The sequence below is a fragment of the Notamacropus eugenii genome, chromosome 4, assembly GCF_028372415.1.
Source record: "Notamacropus eugenii isolate mMacEug1 chromosome 4, mMacEug1.pri_v2, whole genome shotgun sequence".
NCBI classification, from domain to species: Eukaryota; Metazoa; Chordata; class Mammalia; order Diprotodontia; family Macropodidae; genus Notamacropus; species Notamacropus eugenii.
In genome coordinates this window covers 123,481,857-123,501,396 of record NC_092875.1, presented here as the reverse complement: position 1 = coordinate 123,501,396, position 19,540 = coordinate 123,481,857, and positions in this window count along the sequence as shown.

The following is a 19,540-nucleotide window of genomic DNA, read 5'->3' as shown; positions in this document are numbered from 1 at the left end:
TTCTATCTATAAATAATAGTGGCACCGAGAGATGTGTTAGAGGTAGTCAAGGTTGTCCTCTCTGACACCAACCTCGGAAGGTTACGAATGTAACCAAAGCATCGGAATTCCCTTTAGTAATTCACATCTGTCATCCATGAATTTGTATAAATCTTTTTTGAATCTGTTTATATTTTCAGCCTCTACTACCTCTTGGGGTAATGATTTCCATATGTTTACTCTCTATGTGATCAAGTAGTGCTTCCTTTTGCTCCTAAATCTATCTTTCAAGGAATCTGCCCAAGTATAAGGATTCAGAAATTTTGTGATCGAGTTAATATTCATCCCATTCATGCTCCTCATGATTTTATAGACTTATTTCCTCTCTCCTCTCAGCCTTTTGCTTTCCATTCTGGAGAGGGATAATCTTTATGGAACTTTTTTCAGAGACATTAGGTGATATAACCACATGATGTCAAACATCTGGATGAAAAATGGAAAAAAATAAGTGAAACATCAGGATACATCCAAATATCCAGATGTTTGGCATCTACTAAATTAAACACCAGAATACTTAACTAGGTTATTCAGTTTTTGTCCAGATACATGCGTTCTGGAGAGAAAATTCTATTCTAACCTCTCTAGGTGGGGTAGGGGGCAAGAGAGAGCAGAAATGGGTAACATACTTCTGGTTTCAAGAAAAGAATAACCGAATGACAAAAGTACAGAATCACAGAGTGTCAGAGTGGGAACAACCCTTAGAGAACATCTGATCCAACCAGTCCTTGAGGAGTATCATTCTTTACAATATCTTTACAAATGGTCATCCATCTTCTACTTGACGGCCTATAGTGGAGAAGTGACATCTGTCTCCAGACAGAGAATTCACTATCTCTGGAGATCCCTCTCCCCCTCCATTGCACTTTTGGACAGCACTTATTGTTAAGAAGTTTTATAATCTTTACTCATTAGGTTATCCAAATCCCTTTATTATCTCAGTCACTCTCTCTCCCAAGGTGTACATGTCATTTGATTTTTTTCACCCAAGTCTAGGAATTTACATTTTACTCTCTTGAGTTTTAACTTACATGATTTTGTCTGTTGCTTTATGAATAAATGAATGAATGAATGAACAAATGAATGAATGAATGAATGAAAAAGAATTTGTTAAGTGCTTACTACACACAACTATATGCAAAGCACTGTGCTAAATGCTAGGGGAAAAGGTTGAGAAAAGTAAAATAGTACAAAGGTCATATTCTAATGTGAGAGACAACATGTACAGGTTTTAACTACAAATCAAATGGAAAGACCTCATGTTCCACAGCAGCAAAGCAGATGTTTTTGTGTATTCCTGAATGTCATTTCAGCTGATAAAATCATATCACTTTCTGATGCTGAACTGTTTGACAAATACCAAGGAAATAAATGTCACTGGAAAATTTTACTTTTCTGGACCGTCAAAATATGTTTTGATAAACAATTCACAGGCCTCATCTCCTTTGGCATTGCTTCCTGGGATGGTGGCAGCTGAGCTGAACTAGAGGGTACTGCCACTAGTAGGGCTTTTATTTTTACATGCCAGCTAGTGGTAATCAGTAAGTAGCTGATAACTGGGGTAGCTAGGAAAGCAAGAAAGTAAGTGGTGCAGTGGATATAGAGTGCTGGACCTGGACTCAGGAAGACCTGAGTTCACATTTGGTTTCAGACATGCACTACTAGCTATGTAACCTTGTCAGTTAGACTCTGTCTGTCTCATTTGTTCAATTGTTAAATAAGGATCATAATAGAACTTACTTTCCAGAGTTGTTGTGAGGATCAAATGAAGTAACATTTGTAAGGTGCTTAGCACAGTATTTGGCAAACAGCAGATATTTAATGAATGTGTATTCCTTTTCTCCTCCTTTCTGCAAAAGAGAGGGTTGTTTTTGGGTCCTGATTCTGCCATCCAGAATGTTAATGAGCTCTACCAGTTTATGTCATCCACAAATTGAACTAGCATGCTATTTCTACCTTCACCTAAGTCATTTCTAAAAAAAATATTAAACTGAATAGGGGCAAGGATCAAAGGATATACCATGAGAAGAGAGGTTCTTACCTTTTTTGTGTGTTGTAGTCATCTGGTAAAGCTTATGTAGCCTTTCCCAGAATGATATTTTTAAATGAATAAAATAAAATTCATAGGATTACAGAGGAAACCAAGTATATTAAAATATAATTATCAGAACAGCAAAACAAACAAGGGGAATTCTATCTCACAGATCCTTTTCGTGGTTGTTGTTTTTCGATCCAGTCCTATTCTCCATGATCCCATTTGGGGTTTTCTTGGAGGAGATACTGGAGCAGTTTGCCATTTCCTTCTCCAGCTCATTTTACAGATGGAGAACTGAAACAAACAGGGTGAAGCAATTTGCTCAGGATCACATAGCTAGGAAGCATCTGAGGCCAGATTTGAACTCAGGAAAATGAGTCTTCCTTGACTCCAAGTCAACCACTGTGTCTCCTAGCTGCCTCCTCACTGATCTCTTACTTTCCCTTATTTAGAGATAGAAAAAAATAACTTCTTTACTATTCCCCTCCAATCCATGAACATATTTTAAATCACATCAAATTAATTGAATTTTAGGTGCCTCTACACTGGTCCTTTTATACTATTTCCTCTTTTCTTTCTCATTGGAATCATTTGTCTTCATTTTTTTTCAGACTCTCTAGGGAAAAAAAAAAACTATTTCCTTTTGGGGTGACTTTACTTGTAGAATTTTACAGGATGGAATGTTAGCTTTTTTCTGAATTTCTTGATTTTTGCTGTCCTCAAATTTAGAATTTGCATCATTTTCCTTCTCAGGTTTCCTTTCTATATTGATCAGGAAGTCAAAGTGGCCTAATAACTTTCCCCCAAGAGTGTCATCATTTATTTGTCAACAAATTATCTCTCCTCAATAGAAAGAATCAGCTCCAGAAAAATAGCTATGCTTTGTTATTTATTTGCCTTATAAGAATAATAAGCATTGAGACAAATGACAAATTTATAACCTATACTGGCTTTGGCAGAAGATAACTGAAATCCCCAATCACTAAGATAAGTTTGTATCAGATTTTTTTTTCCCAATATCCTCATCCATATTTTTGTTATGGCCTAGTATTCTGTCATATACTCCCACAACATATGCAGTAAAATTTTAAAAAATAGTTTCTAATTTTTTTCTCACACAAATTTTCTTCAACATGGCCTCTCCATTTCACTTCATGGATTTCGTCATGAGCATATCTTCTTGCATATTGTATTCAAGCAAAATTATTTCACTTTCCCTTTTATATAATCCATTATTTTGAATAAGGCATGCTTTTCAGTAGTTATACTTCAGCTGGGTGTCTCATCCCACCAAGTCCCAGTGATCCCTATGGTGTCAAACTTGGTTGGGAACTTTACTTTTCCTGCTTCATTAATAATACTTTGTTCTTTGGACATAGAAATAATAGATCATGGATTTTATTGTTGACTCTCTGGTATTAATTGCTGTCAATTACAGTTCTTTATTAATATACTTACATTATACTGACTATTTATTTTGACATATGACTTGGCAGATAAATATGAAAAGTCTTCTGTTTTCCCTCCTCCATCTTAATTATATTTTCAAGACTCCATAAATATGTATATATACATAAATATGAATATTTATATGTGTGCATGCATATGTGTATGTTCATGTATATATATGTATAACTAGCCCATATTAGATTAATTCCATCCCTGACCAAAAACTCATCATTCTTACATTTTAGGCCATTGTCCAGAAATTCACATTCTATTCTCAGACATCATTTTTTATTTGCCTTCAAAATTCACTTTTCCCTTCCTTCTGATGTCTCTCTCAAATGTCCCTCATTTTATTCAATAACAGTAATTAAAATGAACAAATAAAAGAGTAACTCCCCTTACCTGAGTCTCAAAGATCTTGGTATTTATAATGCCTAACAATGTATTGGAGATTGTTCCCAGAAATCTTTTTTCCATTCATGTAACACACCCAAAATGGATAGTGGTGGTAGATGCTATCCATTATATCCTATACTTACATATGCCTTGAGAAGAAAGTACAGCCCCTTACTTCTTTATGTCTGCTTGACATAAGGCAACTTCAATCTCCCTCAGTGGGGAGCTGCCAATCATGACTGCTCATCTCTTCTTCCACTATCAAGTATTGGGCAGCTTCTTTCCTGGTGATACCTCATCATCATTACTTGGAATTCACGATGCCAGTTCTTTTCCTGAGGATTCCCCTTTACTCTCCAAAACAACTGATTTCTCTCTACCTTTAAAGTTACCTCTAAGATTTTTTTGTTGATTGAAAATTATATAAAAGGAACACTTCCAAGAAGAATGTTACTTGTCTTAGTAGTGGACTAGGAAGTGATACAGGAAAGAATAAGATTTACATAGGGCTTCCTGTGGTTTGGATAGGATTAGCGAGCATAGACAAAAGGAAACATTAAGAAAGTTGTCCCTAAAAGCCATTCCCTAAAAAAGGCTATAATCACCCATATTGTGTATAGCCACAGAACTGTGCTGTATTCTGCATAAGGCATCTTATAAGATAAATTAGCTACAACATTTGGATAAAGGAAGAAAAGGGCCATTATAATATTACATAAAATGAGCAAAGTACTGCAGTTTTTAATTAAGGCCAAAAGTCGGCTTTACAATGAACTATTTGTTGAACTTTAAAATATAATTTGGAATCTTTGAATAAATTACTTTGGGCTATGTAATAAAAACAGAGAAGTTTGTACGGGAACACATGGTTTACATTATCTCCCTTAATGCTAGCCTGCCCTTCCACTGGCTGCTGCCTGGTAACTTGGGTACCAGCTGGGAGAGCTAGGACCCAGCTGGCTTGGCCGGAGCTACAATGGTGTGCCTTGTCTGGCATCAGGCCAAGGGTCTCCAGCACAGAGGCCTTCAACTCCTCAGATTTGCAAATGTACATGACACCCAGGACAAAGAAATCCCAGAAAGAGCAAGAATATTGAGTAATATTTGGAGGATTCTTCAGGTCACATTGAGCAACGACTTAACTTCCTGGGTATTACCTTAACAATGAAACTTGGTCTCTTACTTCCTTGTAACATATAACCTATGGGGGAAAGTTTATAGACAGCCAAGCTCCTTCCCTTGTCAAAAGTCTGAATGAGTTGTCTGCCATTTGGAGTCCCATTTTTCTGGAGTTATCCAAAGGCAGACTCCCAGTTCTCAGAAAAAATGTCTTAAAGACTTGCAAAGGAGGCTCAAGAGGCTTCTTGGATATTAAGCCACTCTTGCAAAACATTGGATGAGTCAAGTGTAAACGAATCAGACACATATATGCCAAATTTCCCTTGATAAACTCATGAGTTTAGAATTGTTGGAGCAGGGAGAGGGGATAGAGCTTGGGAAAACATGTGTTGAGTTTTATTCTTCACAAAATGGAATAGAAGTGTTTCTTGAGAGATGAACACAAATGTTGCTGGATTTACTTGGGGCATGAACAGATCAGTAAGAAGATTTGCAGATCCCATGCTATTGCATAATATTTATTCAGAGGTGAATCTGAAACCCACCTCTCCCCCTTACCATTTCTGGTATCCATTCCTGACTTTATGCTAGGATGTACATTATCTTGTGGATCTCTTACTTTATCTTATTCAGGATCAGAGAATCCCTGTTTCTCCACCCTTTCAATTTCATGAAGAATAAAGGAGTTGTATTAGCACATGCTAGCTGTGTGGTCCTGTGTTGGGCACTTAATCCCATTTGCCTCAGTTTCCTCATCTGTAAAATGAGCTGGAGGAGGAAATGGTAAACTACTTCAGTATCTTTGCCAAGAAAACCCCAAATGAGTCATGAGGAGTTCGGCTTGACTGAGAAGGACTGAACAGCAAATATCCATGTTCATAGGTCTGGATACATGTAGATTGGTTTGCATGTGTAATTTCATTGGGATGAAGAACTTCAGGTAAGGAAAATCACTCCATGAGACCATAGGTAGAGACCAACTATTCTACAATTTGTAATCTAAAAGAATTACCTGGGGGTGGAGAGATTTAGTGTCTTGTCAAAAGTTAGACAGCAAGTGCCAGAAGCTGGTCATGAAGAGTAAGACATACCTGAAATGACTGAACCACAACAATGTTAGCACATACCACTCTGCCTCATGCAGTGCTGTCCTACTATGAGGTGACCCTTGTCATGGCCAATGGCATAGTGGCTACTAAGAATAGGGAAATATTCATGTAATCTCTCTCAGACTGAATGTAAGATCCCCCAGGAAAGCAATTGTATTCACTGTTATGTTTGTAGCCATGGAACTTATCAACAATACTTGAAGCAATGTTAATAATACTCTTAATTAATAATAACCAATATTAATTACTATTAATAGTAAATGTTAATATTAATAATTAATACTCTGATCAATAGTCATTCACCACTTTAACCACTTTTTTCCACAAATCGTTTAAAATAAATGAAATTAATAAATAAAACCATCATGATAACATAAATAAATAAAGCCATTTAGAATAAGAGAAATAAATAGACAGATAAATAAAGTCATTGTTTTAGATATTTCAAAATAGGAAAAACTATATTTTGCTAATGGTATAACATCCGTTCCCTTCCTCTCTTCCTTCCAACCTTCATGATCACAGTCAAGCAAAGAAGATAAGCCAGTCTCTTCATCAAATTAGTTTCCTCTCCTATAGAAATGTTTCATCATGCATTTTAAAAAATGTATTTTAAAAGACTTATTTACTTTAAAGTTATAGCAATAAGAAAGGCATACACTTTTCTCTATAATCCCTTCAAAATTTCTAGGGAAATTGGTCTCTGATTTAAAATAGCATCAGTCCTACCAAGTTCAAATTCAAATGTGTTACTGCTACTGAATAAGTCCTCATCTCTGCAGGTTTGGGTCAAGAAGGTCTTCCCTGGGCCATCAGTGGTGGTCTGGCTACATATCCCAATGTGGACTTGAATTCCTAGATTTCCTGGATGCCCGGAGAGCTCACTCTTTTGACCTTCTCAAATGCATAAGAATAATAACCTCCTTCACCTAAAATAAAAGGATAACTCCTGAGGCAAAGGTCTGAGAATGAATCTCACAGGGCCACATATGGGCTGCAGAGGGATAAATACCTAACACCTCTTCTTTTATGGGATTGCCTCTTACTATAAGATGCAGGCAACAAAAGAGTCAAACACAAAGCAGAGAAGCTACTGAGCATGGTGACAAAGTAAGTTTCTTACTGGTGGGAAGAACACCAGTAAACGATCAGGTGAGGCATAAGAAAGTGTGCCTTTCTTATTTGTCCAGAAAACAAAGTAAAACATATGGCTCTCCTCTTCCAGCAACTGAAAGCAAGAATGATATAGCCCAGAACATTTTTGCCAAAAGGATAAAGCAGGCTAAATCATTCTTCATTTTTAAAATAAGGTAATATCAGAAAAATGCTGCAGAGTTTTCCTAGATTTTAGCAAGGTTGTTGACAAGACCTCTCATGTTATTCTGTCAGTAAGAGGGAGATGTGACCTTGTCAGTAGTGTAGATGGGAATACTTGGAACTAAATAAGTGAATGGAACCAGGGAACAGTCCATCATTAATGGCTTAACGACAGTTTGGAAGAAAGCCTCCAGTGAAGTGTTCTAGGGATATATGTTTGTTCCTGTTCTGCTAAGCATTTTTATTCATCTGCTTTCAGCATGAGCAGCTATCCTATCAAATTTTCGGGTGACATGTTGCCAGGAGTATGTAATGTGTCATCAGGTTGCCTTAAGAAAATAGTGTGCAGAATCAAGGGCATGCAAAATTATTTGTGCTCTGTTCATGGTATTTTATTTAGATACGGGAACTACGTTTGAGGAATGAAAGTGATTTGATACAGCGTGTCCAGAGAAGGGCAATGAGGATGGGGAGGGACCTCTAGATCTATTCACATAAGATTATTTGAAAAGACTTGGTCTGTTTAGCCTTGATATGGGAAGGCTTATGAACAATGTCATGGATATCAAGTATTTGGAGGATGGACTTCCAGAAGAGGCATGAGGTTTGTTGTCAGCCCATGAGTGGCAGACCTTGGAGCAGTGGGTAGAAGGTTCAGAGAGATTTAATCATGATGCAAGGGGGAAAAATAAAAACACCCACAAATTTCATTAGAACAAAACAGTCCCAAAGTGAAATAAGCTCCCTCAGGATACATGGTCTTTCTCTCACTTGAGATTTTCAAGCAAAAGATGGATAAGCAATTTTATGTATGATGTAGAATGAATTCTTTGTCAGATATTGGATGGACTTGATAGCCCTTGAGGTAGGTCCTCTGCATCTGTCCCCTGCTTTCTAGTTCCCCGTTACATGCTGTCTTGAGGACTGTCCTTGTTCCTCATACTTGGATCCCCAACACATAGTAAGTGCTACTGAATAATTAGTTCTCTCTCTCTCTCTCTCACCTTCCCTCCCCCAACTCTCTTCTCTGTCTTCACTTTAGAACCCTGTTTCTCTTTGTCTTCACTTTAGAACCCTGTTTCTCTTTGTCTTCACTTTAGAACACTGTTTCTCTCTTTCCTTTCATCATCATATTTCTCAAAAGCATAGACCTCTATGTAAATGACTACCACGTATGTATCTATGATGTTTAGAGTTACTCTCCAAGGGAAGGTATTAGCATTAATGGGAATCTGGAAAGGTTTCTTGCAGAAGGGGATTTTAGCTAAAACTTGAAGGAATCTAGAGAAGCCAGGAAATAGACATGAGAAGGGAGATAAGAGCATGGGAAAAACCTATTGCAACTGCATGAAGTCTGTTAATAGAGTGTCTCATGAGAGGGATTGTAAGGAGGTCAGTGTTACTAGATAGCAGAGTACATAGAGAGAAGTAAAGTGAAAGACAATTGAAAAAGCATGAGAGCATAATATTTATTTATGGACTTTAAAAGCCAGAGGCTTTTCTATTTACTACTGGAAATAATAGGTAGCTACTGGAATTTGTCAAGCGTAGAGGAAGGTGACATTTTCAGATCTGCATTTTAGGAAGATCATTTTGGTAAATTAGTGAAAGACAGACAAGAATGGAAAAAGATTTTAAGCAAGAAGACTAAAAAGTGTCAAGCCCCCTACAATATTGCCAACAAGTCTCTATTAGCCTCTGATTCAGCACCACCAGTGATAGGGACATCATTGCATCAAGAAGAAAGCAAAGTCATTTGAGAAGAGTTTTGTCATGCAGATCATAGTGTGTGTGTGTGTGTGTGTGTGTGTGTGTGTGTGTGTGTATAATATACATATGTGCATACACACAATATATTTATATACACACACATATATATACAATGTACACACATGAACACATAGTTTACATACACATATGCATATATACATATACATGCATATATACACATATACATACACACACACACACACACACACACATATATATATATATATATATATATATATATATATATATATATATATATATATATATATATATATATATATATATATACAGGAACACACATATATGATGAAAAGATTGCGAATTCTTCCTTGGAGAATATGCACTGCAGATAACTTCCATGCCAGTCTGTATTGCAGTCAACTTTGACAACATCCTAGGCTCTTGGAGTTGAGATATGAGATTTGGATATAATTTGTTTGAAATTGTAGGTATAACCAGGACATAAGCCAGCACAATATACCCATTGGCCCAGAGAAGACCTCTAAGAGGTCTTAGTTCTGGGCTCATGAAAATTAGGTTCATTTCTAAACAGAAGGGGCAGTTTTTTTCTTGATCTCCCATTCATCATGCTCTCACTACAGAGTAGAACTCATTCATTCATTTGTTTATTTGCCTTTTTGTTCATTTATTTTTGTTGAGATAAAATTGATTTATTCTGAAAATACATGAACAGATTGAATCCACTGAGGATAAGAAAATAGAAAACAATTGGGAATGATTTCTTTCAGCTTGTCTCAAATTGATGAACATTGCTGTCCTCCTTCAACATCATGTAGATGATGCTCATTCTTCCCCAGGGGCAGCCTGGAAATTGAAGGACCCCAACCAGACAGCCTGGTGGTAAGGTTGAGTTGCTCACTGGAGAAAAGCTCAAGATGACAAATAGCGGCAAGTACAAAGATGAGTCAACTGGACATAGAGTCATGGGACTAGCCTTCGTTCCTGGAAGTGGGAGGTCAAGTGAAAAGACAGGCCTGACAGGCTCTGTGAATAGACTAGGATAGACTCTATAAATGAAGGAGCATTACAAAGCAATATAAAATACAGTAGCACAACTGCATTCCAGGTACACTTCAATCATGGGAAATTGTAATGATCTTCCTTCTTCACAAAGGGAAGCAGGAACACAGAGGTACATGAATGGGAATTCCTCCCCATTCCTGTCCTCATGAATAGGATGTAGATCCTCAGTATCCACTGAGGTCATTGTGTCACATCCACCTCCCAGTAGTGTCTGCCTGAGGTGAAGAACTGCTCAGCAAAGACATAATGGCAAGCAGCGTCCTCAGGATGGTTGGGCCCCACCTGCCAGCCTTCTCCAGCCCTCGTACTCTTTAAATTCTCAGAAATAGTCATAGATACCAGTACATCTGATTCGGGATGCACTTTGATATCCACTCTGAATTTGTTGAGGATATCTGTCATCCCAGCAATGTGATATTCTCTCAGTTCTGGACTGGAAACCTTGAGCCTGTGAGACAACACTGACTAACTTCTTCCCAACAGTTCCCTGAAGTCCTGTAGGATTTCAATGTCAATGTTGGATTTGTGACTTGATTTCTTCAGTTCCTGCATGATTTTCTGAAGGATTTGGATATGCTGGGATAGTATGCCTTGCTGGTTCTTTGTTCTTGCTTCAACCTTTCCAGACACTGATCCTCCCTCAGGAAATGCTGAGGTTTGCAATATTCTCCTGTAATCATCTAATGCCTGTCAACAAGAGGTCTTGCCACCTCCTCTTTTTGAGACAGAAGTTTCTCAGCTTCCTCAAAGTCCTTCCCCAGAATCTTCTGGAGCTTTCCCCTCTAATTTTGAGCAGCTTCTTTTACAGGAGAGAACTTGTGAGCTTTTGGCAGCAGAGCACACAGAGTAATGTCTGGTCCTCCTCACAAAAAAACTTGAGGACTTCCTTGTGAGTGGTACATCACCTCTGACCTTCACTATTCTGCAAATGGTGGGAGCTGACCAGTGCTTACCAATGTCAGTGCAATTTCCCAGACTCACACTGAGTGCTGGAAATTCCCTGATTTAAGAAACTTGGCGACATTCAGGGCAAGAGAAAGGTGTGACTCCAATTATCCAACTCCAGGACAGACATTCTTGGCAAAAGCAGTAACCACAGTTCATGGTGACTAGCTGAGAAAAGTAAGTCCAGCAGATGCCACAGGTGATTTCCCTCTGCAGTTTCTGGACTGTATCCATATCAGCAGCCATTTCTCTCTCTTGGAGCTTCTTTCCTATCACAACTGAAAGCAAGAGAAATTCAGTTCCACTCAAGGAAATGTTTCTGATCAAAAGGATCCTCTCCTTTTTATAAAGTGTAGATACACCCATTTAGTGTCTCCTTGATGAGGTGTGAAGTCATCTTTCCTTAAATCCTAAAATCCTTAAATTTCTTTAAATCCTTAAATCTGTAAGTTAAAACATATAATTATATCAACCTTGATGGTTCTTACCACTAGTTGATTTCCATGGATTGACAGGTCTTACAATGCTGAACCCCAGTGAGGGTTTGAACTTTTGCTTGAAGTAGGATGCTCTTCTTTTCATGTTTCTTTCCTTTTTTATTATTTTTTAAATTTATTTCCAGTGTTCCACAATCACTACCATACAACCTATATTTTTCTTTCCCTCCCTCCCTTCCACCTCCCTCCCTTCCTGAGACAGCATACAATTTTATATAGGTTCTACACATACATTCTTATTAAATACATTTTCACCATAGTCATGTATAGAAGAATTAAAATGAATAGGAGAAATCATATAACAAACCAAAGCATAATACAAAAGAAAATGATCTTCTACAGTCTGCAATTGAATTCCATAGTTCTTTCTCTGGATGTGGAAGGTATTTTGTCTTAAAAGACCACTGGGAATTTTTTAAGTGCTTGCCTTGCAATGAAATTCTAAGTCTACCAGAAAAATATCCTTGCACACTGTGGTTGTTGCTGCATACAAAGGTCTCCTGGTTCTGCTCCTTTCACTCAGTATCAGGTCATATAAGTCTTTCCAGGTCTCTCTGAGGTTTTCTTGTTCATCATTTCTTATAGTGTAATAGTATTCCATTACATTCATATACAATAATTTATTCAGCCATTCCCCAGTTGATGGGCATTCCCTTGAATTCCAGTTTTTGGCCACCACAAAGAGTGCTGCTATAAATATTTTTGTACATGTGGGATCCTTTCTCATCTTTATGATCTCTTGGGGATACAGTCCTAGAAGCAATATTGCTGGGTCAAAGAGTATGCACATTTTTGTAGCCCTTTGGGCATAGTTCAAAATTACTCTCCAGAGTGGTTGGATCAGCTCACAGTTCCACCACCAATAAATTAGCTTTCCAACTCTCCCACATCTTCTCCAACATTTATCATCTTCCTGTTTTGTCATGTTAGTCAATCTGATTGGTGTGATGTGGTATCTCAGAGTTGTTTTGATTTGCATCTATCTAATCAATAATGATTTAGAGCATTTTTTCATGTGATTATAGATATCTTTAATTTTTTCCTCTGAAAACTGCCTGTTCATATCCTTTGACCATTTATCAATTTGAGAATGACTTGTATTCTTGTACATTTGACTCAGTTCTCTATATTTTAGAAATGAGGCTTTTATCACAGACACTAGTTGCAGAAATTCTTTCCCAGTTTTCTGTTTCCCTCCTCATCTTGGTTGCATTGGATTTGGTTGTGCAAAAACTTATCAGGTAAATGTAATCAAAATTATCCATTTTGTACTTCATAATGCTTTCTATCTCTTCTCTAGTAAAAAATTCTTCCCTTCTCCATAAATCTGATAAATACACTATTCCTTGCTCCACTAATTTATTTATAGTATTACTCTTTATACCCAGATCATATACCCATTTGGACTTTATTCTTGTGTACAGTGTCAGGCATTGGTCTATGCCTAGTTTCTGCCACACTTTTATCCAGTTTTCCCAGCAATTACTGTCCAACAATGAGTTCTTATCCCAGAAGCTGGGGTGCTTGGGTTTATCAAACAATAGATTGCTATATTCATTGCCTACTGAGTCTTGAGTATCGAGTCTATTTCACTTTTCTATTCTTCTGTTTCTTAGCCAGTACCAAGTAGTTTTGATAATTGCTACTTTATAATATAATTTGAGATCTGGTAGAGCTAGGCCACCTTCTCTACCATTTCTTTTCATTAGTTTCCTTGTTATTCCAGACATTTGTTCTTCCAGATAAATTTTGATATTATTTTTCCAGCTCTAGAAAATAATTATCTGATAGTTTTATTGGTATGGCACTAAATAAGTAAATTAATTTAGGTAGAATTGTCATTTTTATTATAATGTCTTGGCCTATGCATGAGCACCTGATGTTTTTCCACTTACTTAGATCTGACTTTATTTGTGCGCAAAAGTGTCTTGTAATTGTGTTCATATAGTCTCTTGATTTGTTTTGGCGGGTAGACTCCTAAATATTTTATAATGTCTACCCTAGCTTTGAATGGGATTTCTCTTTCTATCTCTTGCTGTTGGGCTTTGTTAGTAATATATAGAAATGCAGAAGATTTGTGTGGGTTTACCTTGTAACCTGTTACTTTGCCAAAGTTGTTTATTATTTCAAGTAGTTTTTTACTTGAATCTCTGGGATTTTCTAAGTGTATCATCATATCTTCTGCAAAGAGTGAAAACTTAGTTTCCCTTTTTGCCTGTTCTAATTCCTACACTTTCTCTTCTCTAATTGCTACAGCTAACATTTCTAGTTCCATATTGAATAATAGTGGTGATAATGGACGTCCTTGTTTTACCCCTGATCTTATTGGAAATGTATTTAGCTTATCTCCATTGCATATAATGCTTGTTGAAGGTTTTAGATAGATATTGCTTATTATTTTATGGAAAGTTCCCTTTATTCCTATGCTCTCCAATGTTTTTTAATAGGAATGGGTGTTGTATTTTGTCAAAAGCTTTTTCTGCATCTATTGAGATAATCATGTGATTTCTGTTGTTTGTTGTTGATATGATCAATAATGCTAATAACTGTCCTAATATTGAACCAGCCCTGCATTCCTGGTATGAATCCTACCTGATCATAATGTATTATTCTTGTGATAAATTGCTGTATTCTTTTTGCTAAAATTTTATTTAAAATTTCTGCATCTATATTCCGTAGAGAAATTGGTCTATAATTTTCTTTCTCTGTTTTGTCTCTTGGTTTAGGTATCATAACCATATTTGTATCATAAAAAGAATTTAGAAGGACTCCTTCCTCAATTTTCCCAAATAGTCTATATAGTATTGGAATTAACGGTTCTTTAAATGTTTGATAGAATTCACTTGTAAATCCATTTTACAAGCCCTGGAGAATTTTTCCAAGGGAGTTCATTGATGACTTGTTCAACCTCTTTTTCTGAGATGGGGTGGTTTAAGTATTCAAATTCCTCTTCTGTTAATCTGGGCAATTTATATTTTTTTTAAATAATCATCAATCTCATTTTGATTGTCAAATTTATGGGCATAAAGTTGGGCAAAGTAATTTCTAATTATCGTTTTAATTTCCTCCTCATTGGAGGTGAGTTCACCCCTTTCATTTTTGATATTGGTAATTTGGTTTTCTTCTTTCTTTTTTTAATCAAATTGACCAAAGATTTATCAATTTTATTGGTTTTTTCATAAAACCAGCACTTTGTTTTATTTATTAGTTTCTTTCCTTCTTAGTACACAGGACACAGAAGTGAACCTTTACCACCATGGAGAGTCTCTCTAGTAAGTGTAAAATTCCTAAGGGTCATTCATGTCATTCTTTCCTGGGTCATTTGTTATTCAATCATTTTTCAGTATGTTCTAATCTTCATAACCCCATTTGGGATTTTCTTGACAAAAATACTGGAATGGTTTGCCATTTTCTTCTCCTACTCATTAATCAGATGAAAAAACTGAGCAAACAGGGTTAAGTGACTTGCACAGGGTCATACAACTGGTAAATGACTGAAGCTAGATTTAAATTTAGGAAGATGAGGCTTCCTGACTCCAGGCCTGGTGCTGTATCTACCATGCCATCTAGCTATCCTGAATCCTTACTAGTGCTAATTGTGTGTTTACTTTTACTGGTTTAATCCTCTTGAGAGCTATGAGTACAGGGGTTTACAATTAACCTTCATGTCTCTCTCCATTTTTGCTATATTGATGAATAAAGGTAGATAAAAATTATTTGCCTATAATGTGCCAGGCACTATGCTAAGTTCTGATAATATAGAAATAAACAGACTACATAGTCTCTGCCTTCAGGAAGTTGTCATAATAATGAAAGAAGACGATACCTAAAAATGAACTGGAAAGTTGTTTTGTAGGAGGAGCTATGTGGAAATGACTGAGAAGTGGTGTTGAAGTCTTGTTCCTAGGGATATGAGGTGAAAGGTCACCTATCAGAGCCAAGGGACCCTTGGATGGAGTGCAATATTGTGGTTATGGGAAGATGAAGATCAAGTTGGGAGTATAGGCAGCAAAGTAAGGAGATAGCTGGAAAGTACTTTACATTTAAGTCTTCTCCTGATACTTTTCCAGGATATGGAGGAGGTTGCCCTAAGTTCTTAAAGAATATGTAATGGTGTAAAAATTCTGACAGGTTATACAAAGATGAAAAGATTTTGAATGCAGTCCTAGAGATGGGCTCTGAGTGTGTCATCCAAGTACTTACTTAATTTGGTATAGAAAAGCTCAGGCCAAGAGGGCTGAGGGGCAGTGAAATGCAGTGGGGAGAGTACTGAACTTGGAGACAGGAAGACCAAATTTGAATCTTACTTCCAGTAGAGTATATTCTGGCAGAGTCAAAAAGGCAGGCAGAGTAGAGGAAGCTTTACTGCTGTGCTCTCCCAACATTCCCCTCCAAACAACTTTGAAATAACACCTCATAATTGAATTCTTGAGCAGCAGAAGTTACAAAATCTAGGGATGAGATATTTTTCCAATCCAAGACAACTTAGGACATCAGAAAGAGAGATCTTGACACCAAAGTGGGACTGACCAGGAGTTCACACAATAGCAACAACAGTGGTAGGTGGGCCTTAAAGGTGATTGCCACAGCAGTAGCAACAACAGCTTTGAGAGCTCTCAGTCCAGAGACATCAAAAGGATTGGAAAGAGATTATTTGGGACTTCTGTGCTAGCACTGGGTACAGTCCTGGACACTGTTTGGCAGCTCCATTGCCCATATTCACTTTCAGTTTCCAGCTCTAGATAGAAGTGATTACAGAGTAGTAAGGATCCAGTTGAACAGTAGCCCTCAAAAAGGATAAGGGTTCCTTCCTGGGTAAGGACCAGAGTGCAGGCTAGGAAAGCAGTAACCACATCTTTCCCCAGATGAAGAGCACCAAAAATTTACAAACTCCTAGAACTAGCTCTGAAACTAACAGAAGAAACCTGGAGCATAGGACAATGCCTTCCCCTCAGCAGAAACCAAATTTAAGTTTCAAGTCAAGAAATAACTTGAAAAAAATGAATCAAAAACAACAATAACAAAATTCTGACCATAAAAATAAATTCTAGGGTAGCGGGGAAAATTAAGACACAAACTCAGAAGAAGACAGCAATGAAAACAGCTACAAGCAAAGTCTCAAAGAGAAATGCAATTGGATCCACCCAAGCTCAAGAAGAATTTCTGGAAGAGCAAACAAGAAAAAAAAGATTTTAAAACTCAAATAAAAGTGGTAGAGGAAAAATGGGAAAAAAGATGAGAATGATGCAAGAAAATTGTGAGAATACAACAGGTTGGTAAAAATAACCATAAAAATAGTGAAGAAAATAACAAAAATCGAATTGGTCAAATAGAAAAAAAACAAAAGAGGTACAAAAGTTTACTGATGAAATCAACTCATTAAAAAGCAGAGTTTGTCAAATGGAATAAAAAGGTTCAAAAGTTCACTGAAGAAAATAATTTCTTAAAAATTAGAATTGGACAAGTAGAGATAAAACCCACTTTGATATCTCACTAACTCTGTGACCGTGATACTTTGAAGGACAATCACCAGGTATATAGTTTTTTGCTATGATCATTGTTATTATTATTATTATTTTGTATATCAATACATGAAATCATCTGCAAAGGCATGGAGATGTTAGATATTATAACCTTCATTAGTAGTAGAAATGGTTTATCCAAAGAGATAAACTTGAAAAATCACTAAACTTTTCATATTATCTCACTTAGAAATCTCACTTTAGTCATATATTCCAATGAGATTAAAGAGAGAAAGAAAAGACCTCTCTGCATACCAGAATATTCATAACATCATTTATGGGAGTAGCACATTAAATGTAACATCATAATGTCAGGAGAAAGCAAGGGGGGACTCTAGCACACTGGCTAGATATTCTCTGATGAATTTATTGAAGGATATAGATAATGTAATGTACGATTGGCAGGTAAAGATAGCTTATAATCTGCATCATTGGAAGGAACTCCCAAATTAATGGGGCTTCAAATCCATTTGAATGTTTGGAGTGGTTAGTTCTAGTGTCTTTAAGTTGTAGATTGTTTTATTGTTGTCTTTGTAACACCAATGTCTGTTGAGTACATGGCACATAGCAGGCAATTAATAAGGATGTGTTCACGAATAATAAAGAGCTAGAAACATAAAATATACCCATTGATTGGGGAATGGCTAAGCAAATGTCAGTAATGTATCTGAATTAATAGAACCTAAAGTGACGTAAGAAATTGAAAGTATGAGGAATTCAGAATTAATGAAGAGTAAGTAGAACCAAGCAAAATTACATTTAATGACAATAATTATGTCAATATCAAAAGGTAGCTCAACTCTGATTAATCATAATGACCAGTTTCAGCCCTTGAGAACAGATGATGAATCGTGTCTTCCTTTTCTTAATAGAGACAAGTAGGATCATAGGTACAGAATAGGCCCTACACTAATAGCAGTGTTCCTCTGTCTTTTGACTTTCATTTGTTTATTTTTTTCTTTGCTAGAAGTGAAGGTTTATGGTGGTGAAGGGACAGTAGGAGACTATTGTAGTGTAAAAAAAGAAGACATGAATGAACTTTTTAAAAAAAAAGAACAATGTGATGAAAGCACATATCTTTTGTTATTAAAACAGTTGTCTCTTTTAGTATCTGGGAATGAATCACAACATTGATGCTGCCTTTACCCATTATTTATCTGTGTAAAGTGGGAGGTTATCAGAATGATCAAAAAAAGGAATCTATAGTTGAATAAAATGTGCAATACATCTTTTGTGCTGATTCAATTGTGCTACTAGAGATCATGACTCATAATTACAAAGAGAGAGAAATCAACTTATAATACCCTTAGTCAATATGGAAAACCAGAAGCATAGAACTTTATAGCTATGTGAGGCCTTAGGGATCATCTTTGTGAAATAACCAAAATCCTATTTAGAGAAATACCACAAATTGCTGGCGGTAGGGGGGGGAGGGAAAGGCTTCATGTGTAAGATAATACCTAAATAATGATGATGATGAAAACAGCAAGTATTTATAGAGCATCTGCTATAAGCCAATCATTCACCTAAGCACTTTACAAATACTATCTCATCTAATTTACACAACCACCCTGGTAGGTAGGTGCCAGTATTATCTTCATTTTATATTTGAGGAAACTGGAGTAGACAGTGGTTAAGTGACTTGTCCAAGGTCATACAACTAGGGAAGTGTCTGAGATGGGATTTGAACCCAGGACTTCCTGACTCCAAGCTCAGTGTTCTAGTCATTCTTATACCCAACTTCTTCCCCACGGAAACCAGTGATTCCAACAAGCAAAGGTGAAGAGGGCATGGAGAGAATACAGGGCCTAAAGTCAGAAAGATCTGAGTTCTAATATGATCTCAGACAATTTTTAACTCTGTACCCCTAGGCAAGTCAATAAAACTCCACCTTAGTTTCCTCAACAGTAAAATGGGAAAAATAGCTCTTGTTTCACAGTGTGTTGTGAGGCTCCAAATGCAATAATATTAGTAAAATGTTTAGCACAGTGTCTGGCATATAGTAGACAATAGATGCTCATTCCCTTTGTCCCACCTTGTCTATTTACCAGTAGACACAAAAGTGTGGCTGACTACGGGGTTATGCATTCAACAGGAATTCAAGGGAGAATTTAGAGTGACTTTCTATGTTAAAATTCTCATATATTTAGATTTGGAAGGGCTCCTAGAGGCCATGGGATCCAATCCTCTCATTTTATATATGAAAAAATTTAAAATGAAAATATTAAGCTAAGGGCCTGTGATCCCATAGATTATGTCTAAGGTGGGATTTGAATCCAGGTCTTGCTATATCCAAGTCCA